The sequence below is a fragment of the Mirounga leonina genome, unplaced genomic scaffold, assembly GCF_011800145.1.
Source record: "Mirounga leonina isolate KUSES-001 unplaced genomic scaffold, KU_Mleo_1.0 Mir_53, whole genome shotgun sequence".
NCBI classification, from domain to species: Eukaryota; Metazoa; Chordata; class Mammalia; order Carnivora; family Phocidae; genus Mirounga; species Mirounga leonina.
Window position 1 is genome coordinate 31,858,941 of NW_023270807.1, and position 7,832 is coordinate 31,866,772.

The 7,832-nt window shown below is 37.2% G+C and overlaps 1 long non-coding RNA gene across 2 annotated transcripts in view; it reads left to right on the plus strand.

The window, feature by feature from the left end:
- The first annotated feature begins 636 nt into the window (after positions 1 to 636).
- LOC118001229 overlaps positions 637 to 7,832 on the plus strand; it is a 29,914-nt gene continuing 22,718 nt past the window's right edge. Inside the window, exon 1 of one of the 2 annotated variants that reach the window (XR_004676650.1) lies at positions 637 to 709. This is a non-coding gene — a long non-coding RNA (uncharacterized LOC118001229). The remainder of the gene's footprint in view (positions 710 to 7,832) is intronic. The other variant, XR_004676649.1, reaches the window with a different exon arrangement.

Below are 7,832 nucleotides of genomic sequence, written 5' to 3' on the forward strand. Positions count from 1 at the left end.
TGGCTCTAATAATGTACCTCCTAAGCATTTATTTTAATATTAAATAGACAAGCACAATATTGGCAAGAGAGAGCCAGCTACACTTATCCAGAATTTCTCCTGTAATAGCAAACTCCTGGATAGAGGGTTAGCTTTATGGCTACAGGACCTGTGCAGTCACGTAGGGCCCAGGCTCAGATGGGCCCTTTGCCTGCTTTAATGCTCTGCTGTCTTCATCATGAAATTCTTAATAATTTTATCTCTGAACTTGCTTTTTGTAAATTAAGTCATATGGGACAAAGGAGCATGCATGTAAGCAGAGATGTATACAATATGCATGTCTATCATTTCTTGACACTCATCTGCATGCAGTGTTTGTGATGCTCCATGGGCAGAGAATTCCAGTGGACCCACTATACATGGGAATTCAGGAGAGTCAAAAGAATACAGGTAAATGTGTTATATATATGAATAAGTGGGAATGCAGACAGTCCCAAGAGGCTACATTTTTCCATTTGAACCAGAACTTGCTTCAAGGTAGTAAGAAGGCAATGGTATTCTAAGATATACGAATGACCAAGGAACCTAACCATATCCTTTTTTACTCATGTCATTTCCCTTTTCATTTACAGGGAAATTAATGACATAGAGGAAGGGGAAAAATAGGGGAACCCACAGTTCCTTTCCTTATTCATCAATAACCTGAAGGTAGAGATCGTTGGTAGAATGTGTAAGTATTAAAAGTGAAATAACACAGCTGAGTTAATTTTGTGTAGCATTTTTACTCTTCTGGTAAGAACAAAATACATATGCATGTATGAGCCACAAAATATGAATTGCATAATTTCAGCAATTCTGCCTATGAGTTAAATGCTTTTATATTTGCATTTAAACTGCCATCACACAATATAAAGATGAATAGCAAAATGTATGCTAGTAATTTAAAAATTTAATTTTTCTTCACTTCAAATGATATTACACAATAAATTCATATCAAGTCAAGAGAGACACTGCAGAAGGAAAAACCTTTATGTTTTAGTGCCTTTAATGACACATAAAAGGGGACCTACATTTTCATTTTGCACTGGGCCCCTCAGATTACATAACTAGCCCTGCATGAATGAGCCATGTCTCTGCAGCCTGCTAGCAATGGCCCATTTCCTACTTCTTTACTTTGTGTTGTAGCTGACCATTCCTAGTTTTCTCCACTGGCTTGTCCCTGGCTATCTGTACGTGGAGACTTGCCCAGCCTGATCCTGGAATCATATGAAAGCTTCCTGATTAAGGCAAAGTATTGGCTCAGTATTGTTAGAAAAAAGATGACAGTCCCAAAATGGAGTTGCTTGTGCTAATCCCCATGTCACCAAACTGAGACTTAATTACAGTTTCAGCCTCCCCCAGGAATGGGATCTTAAATAAGTCAATCTTGAATTACCGGGTCAGCACTAGTGAGGTAATTTGCCTGGTTGACCTCTGCCATTCCCTAAAGAAAGGTGACCTTGACACAATTAGCTCTTAGCTAGGATAACTTCCTTGTCCCACCCCCTTCTGCCTATAAAAGTCTTTTATTTTGTACAGCTCTTCAGAGCTCCTTTCTTTATGGTAAATGGGATGCTGCCTGATTTATGAATCATTGAATAAAGTTAGTAAGATATTTAAAATTTACTCAGCTGATTTTCTTTCCTTTTTTTTTTTTTTAAAGATTTTATTTATTTATTTGACAGAGAGAGACACAGTGAGAGATGGAACACAAGCAGGGGGAGTGGGAGAGAGAGAAGCAGGCTTCCCACTGACCAGGGAGCCCGATGCAGGGCTGGATCCCAGGACCCTGGGATCATGACCTGAGCCGAAGGCAGACGCTTAACGACTGAGCCACCCAGGCGCCACTCCTTTTTTTTTTTTTTTTTTAACCATATAAAGAACTTGCATAATTGTGGTGCCTAAGGCCAGACCATCTGGTGTCTGCCTTCCACCCCCATGGAGTATGAAATCCTAATCCTTGTGGCCTTCCCCAACTGTAGACTTGCTGCTTGCCCTGACGTTTACTATCTAGGTCTTCCCATGTTGTCCTACTTCCTGGGTCTGACCTTGAGAAACAGTGTATATTCCTACTCTACTGAAACCCGGCTTCCAGATTCCCTGGTCCACCATAACAAATGATGGCTCCACTTTTTAAAACTACTTACTTTTGACTAGGTCATATATACATGTGTCACAAAATTCAAAAGATACAAAAGAGTAAATAATGGAAAGTAAAACTCTCTAAACGTTGCCTCTGACTCACTTGTACTCATCCCTGAAGTCAGTTATTCTAATCAGTTTTTCTGTATGCATTTCCAGGGATAGTCTGTGTGTGTGTGTGTTCACACAGACACACACACACACACACACATATACACATATACATACACATGCATATATGTATATAAATATATGCACACACAAACATATATATGTGTGTATATGTTCATGTTTTTAAAAGCCCAAGTGGAACATTTGTACTTTTTTTAAACTTGAGAATATATCTTGGAGATTCTTCCATATCAGTACATATTGGGCTCAATTATTCTTTTTAAGTGCTCCATAGTAGAGCCATTGTCTCTGAAAGACATTGAGATTGTTTCTAATATTTTGATATTGCAAACAATGCTTAAACGAATTTCCTTCTTGCACATAATTTCACACATTTGTGAATATTTATTAGATGTGGAATTACAGGATCTAAGAGAATATAATTTAGAAATATACTAACAAATTGCTCTCCATAGAGGTTGTGTTGATTTACACTCCCATCAGCAGTGTATGCAATTTGTCCATGCCTTCACATAATGGATCTTTGAACTTACAGCTCTTTGCCATTCTGACAGGGGAAAATAGTATCTTTAGCATCTTTACCTATGAGTAGATGTGCAGGATGATGGAGTGCAGATATATTTGAATCCACTAGGTAATGTCACTATATGGGGTAGACTTCTATATCCTTGTCAATGCTTCATACTGTTAGACCTCTAACTTACTCCCATAGATGAGGGGGAGAAATAATGTTTCAGTGTGGCTTCAGTTTGATTTCCCTGATTACTAATAAGGCCGAAAAATTTTTCATGTGCTCCTGAACCATTCTTGGTTCTTCATCAATGAAAAGCCAGGTTATGTCTTTTGCCTATTTCTATTGGGTTGTCTCTTTTTTGTACTGATTTTTTTTAATCCTCTGATATTATTCCTTTGTGAATTATATGTGTTGCAAAAATTGTCCCTAACTTTGTGGCTTGTCTTTCTACTCTCCTTAGGATATCTTTCCATGAACAGAAGTTCTTAATTTTAAATTTGTTTAATATAGCAATCCTCAATTTTATGATTTATGTGTTTTATGCTTATTTATGAAATCCTTCCCTGCCTAATGTAATGAAAAAATGGTAAATTCTTGCACTACCTTCTAAAAATTTTACAGTTCTGCCTTTTGTATTGAAGTCTTTAATCTGCTTGGAATTGAATTTTTATGTAGTGAGGAGTAGGAATTCCATTTCATATTTACAATATAGACAACTAATTGGCCCATTACTTTCTTTTTTTTTTATTATGTTATGTTAATCACCATACATTACATCATTAGTTTTTGATGTAGTGTTCCATGATTCATTGTTTGTGTATAACACCCATTGCTCCATGCAGAACATGCCCTCTTTAATACCGATCACCAGGCTAAACCATCCTCCTACCCCCCCTCCCTCTAGAACCCTGAGTTTGTTTTTCAGAGTCCATAGTCTCTCATGGTTCGTCTCCCCCTCCGGTTTCCCCCCTTCATTCTTCCCCCATTACTTTCTAATGTGCAATTTATTGAATAGTTTCTCCTTTTCCCACTGGTCTGCAATTCTCTTGCTATCATGAATCAAGTTTTCATATATGTGTGGGTCTGCTATGAACTCTATGTTCCTTCTTATTGGCCACCTTGTCTATGCCTGCCCCAATAATGCACTCTCTTAATTACTATTGTTTCATGACAAGTTTTCATATCTCATGGGATCAATTCCTCCACCTCATTCTTTTAGTGCTTTGCTCCTCTGTATAAATTTGAGAGTTTAATCAAACCCTCAAAAACTCCTGTTAGGATTTTGAATGGAATTGCAGTTAATCTATAAGTCAACTGGGGAAGAACTGGTATCTTTAAAATACTGCGTTTTTAAATACAATTTTATGTATATATTTTTTCTTGAAGGTTTTAAAATAAAATTTTATAACTTTTTTCATGATGAACTTTCACATATTTAGACCTTTCCTTAGATACTTTATATTTTGTTGCTATTGAAAATGGTATCTTTAAAAACCATTTCTAACTAAATGTGGCCAGTGAATAGAAAAGCAACTGGCTTCTTAATATTGGTTTAGTACCTAGCAAGGTTGCTACATGATCCTGTGTTTTCTATTTGTAAAGATAGAGAATTGTATCATTTGCAAATAATGTAGAGAGTTGTATCATTTGCAAATAATGACAGATTTGTTTCTTCCTTTTTGGTCCTAATATCTGTAGAAAATACTGAATAAAAAGTGGTGATAGTGGGGTGCCTGGGTGGCTCAGTTGTTAAGCATCTGCCTTTGGCTCAGGTCATGATCCCAGGGTCCTGGGATCGAGCTCCGCATCGAGCCCTGCATCGAGCCCTGCATCCAACTCCCTGCTCGGTGGGAAGCCTGCTTCTCCCTTTCCCACTCCCCCTGCTTGTGTTCCCTCTCTCGCTGTCTCTCTCTGTCAAATAAATAAATAAATAAATAAATAAATAAAATCTTGTAAAAAACGTGGTGATAGTCTGTAACACTGTCTTATCTTTGATCCTAAAGAGAATGTTTTCAACATTCTAGGATAAACTATATTTACTATTTTTTTGTATATACTCCTAACGAGATTAAGGAACTTCTCTTTTATTCATAGTTTACCAAGAAGTTTAATTTAATCTTCAGTTTTTATCATTGTGAGAGGTGATACACTTACTATATTTCCAAAAAATTACTATATTTCTAAAATCTCCATTCTTGGGGCGCCTGGGTGACTCAGGCTCTTAAACATCTGCCTCTGCTCAGGTTCTGGGATGGAGCCCTGCATTGGGCTCCCTGCTCAGCAGGGAGTCTGCTTCTCCCTATCCCCGCACCCCCTTGTGCTCTCTTTTGCTATCTCTCCCTCAAATAAATAAAATCTTAAAAAAAAAAAAAACTTCATTCTTTCCTCTTTTGCCTCCATCACCCTTTTTGTTGATAAAATAGGTTTATATTTACACTTACTTATTATACAATTACACCTTTTCCTATTTTCTAATTTAATATCTCTAATTGATATTTGTTATTTGTATCTATAAAAAGTGAGGAATTGAGTGTATTACATTATTTCTCACCATTCATTTGTCTTTTCCTCCCAAGTTGTGTTAGCTATTTCACAGTAATATTGTCCATGTTAATAGTGTTTAGATTCTGTTTTTCAACCATAATCCCTATATTGGTTTTAGTTTTCTTCTTCTTCTTCTTTTTTTTTTAAGATTTACTCATTTATTTTAGAGAGAGAGGGAGAGTGCGCGCACACTAGAGAGCGCCCATGTGAGCTGGGGGGCGGGCAGAGGGAAAGAATCGCAAGCAGATTCACCGCTGGGCAGGCAGCCAGGGCTCGATCTCATGACCCTGAGATCATGACCAGAGAGGAAACTAAGTGTCGGACACTTAAACGACTGAGCCACCCAGGCACTCCTTTAGTTTTATTTTTGTAGTTAGAGTTAGGGTTTATAGCCAGTCTGTCCTTTGTAATTTTGTCATCTTCTGTTGGGCTAAAGTGTGTCCTCTAATAATTTCTTCAAGAAGTACTCATGACAGCTCTAGTCCCTGAAAATTTGTTTTTTCCTGAAAAATAGTTTGTTGAGTATAAATTCTTGGGTCATATGTTATTTCTTTAGTAACTTTTTGGGCTTTTGAGCTATTATACCATTTTCTAGGATCTCAGGCCAAAATATTTTTTTCCTTTAATAGATAAACTGAAGGTTTTGCCCTGATGTCCAAATAATTCTTTTTATCTTTGAAGTCCAGTAACATTACCAAGATAGGGTGGATGGTTTTGTGTCACTATTTTTGTGTGTGTGTGTGTGTGTAAAATGGCATGTGCTTTCACATGCAGGTTCAAATCTAGCTTTTATTTTAAAAAAGTGTTCTTGAATATATACTTTAAGTATTTTTCCTTTTCTGTTATTTCGGTTAAAAAAATTTTTTTTAATGTGGGCAGGAGAGAACTATGTTAGATCTCCTTTTTCTGTCTTCTATATTTATTATTTTATTTGTAATTATTTTTTATTCTTCATTTCCATTTCATTTGTTTCTATTTCTCAGTCCTGTCCTCTATTACCTTGTTGGTTGTTTTGGTAGTGTCTTTTATCTTTGGGGCTGCTCTCAGTGTGAACCTCATTTTTGTAATGATTTTGCTTTGCTCATCTTTCTTGAATGCTGCTATTCCTTTTGTTGCCTCCCCATGCTTCATCTCAGTTCTCATCTCTCTGCTTGAGCTCCCGCTCAATGGTGACAATTGCTTCTCAATAAATTTATGAATTCATGCTGATATATTTGCTCACAATACCATTTGTCTCAGGGCAACATTTTCATAATTCTGTGTTTCAGGAATTCTCCTTATGTTATAGAATTCTATGTATGAATTGCTTTGGTCTTGATTTCTCTTCTTCATAGATATCGGCAGCTGCACAGCTCCTCCTGATGTGGTATCTTTTCTCCATCCTGTCTCACTGCCCCACTACTGCCTACATTTATAGCCTGTCGGTATGATTCTTTCCTTATTCCTGCTCCCTCTAATTTTCCTTTGTGCCAACTCAAGTCTATGTAAGTTCCTGCCACTCTCCCAAACATACTTCTCCTTGTTATTCCATGTAAGAGGTGGTTGACTTTGCCTCTCAGATGGTAGCACTTACCTTAGGAATTATGCTTTCCCCTTTGGTTTGAGTTCTGTAGCCATGGGCACTCTATCTTAGCATCTTTCAGTGACCATCTTGACCTTCTATGCATCCAACTGCTCTTTCTTTAATACTATAGTGTGCGGTTGTATATACCTTTTAGTTTTACTGAAGATAAAATTTGCACTTCTGTCTCTCATATTCCTTATTGCAATTAGATGATATTTAAGGGAAGAAAGTAAAAATACTACCTTGACTTAGCCATTTAAAAACTTTCTTATGGGCTTCTTACTTTGTTGTTGGAATGGTCTTCCTGGGCCCATCTTTTGCTCTGTTCTACCTTCCAGGTTTGTTCTGGTTCAGGAAAAATTGCATTCCCAGGCTCTTGCTACCTCAGTTGCCATCACTGATGGCTGGATGGGGCTATGAAGAATGCCTTTGGGAATTAATCAGTGATGATGGATTAAAACCTTGCCATTTAAAAGAAAAAAAAATGGGTCAGTACTTTTAGTCACTCTTGAGAAACCTAATAAGATATTGAAATAGTCTTATGGGATCTGAAAGCTCTGTATTTTTATATCTAGCAGTAGAAGAGCATGCACCTTTCTCCTTGAGAAATGTCCAATCAGTATTCAACGTCTAGTTCTCTTCATCCAGAGGCTCACACTCCAGTGATTTCCTGCACTCAAGTTATCACATGCTACCTGCAAAACTCATAATGGAATCTAGTAATTTTCTTATGTGAGTGCATAGCAATGGCTCCTTATACTAGGGCTAATGCAGTCAAGACCATATTTTTATTACTCTTGTATGTGACCACAGTCTAAATTAAAAAAGAAGAAGAAGGAGAAGAAGGAGAAGAAGGAGAAGGAGAAGGAGGAGAAGGAGAAGGAGAAGGAGAAGGAGAAGGAGAAGGAGAAGGAGAAG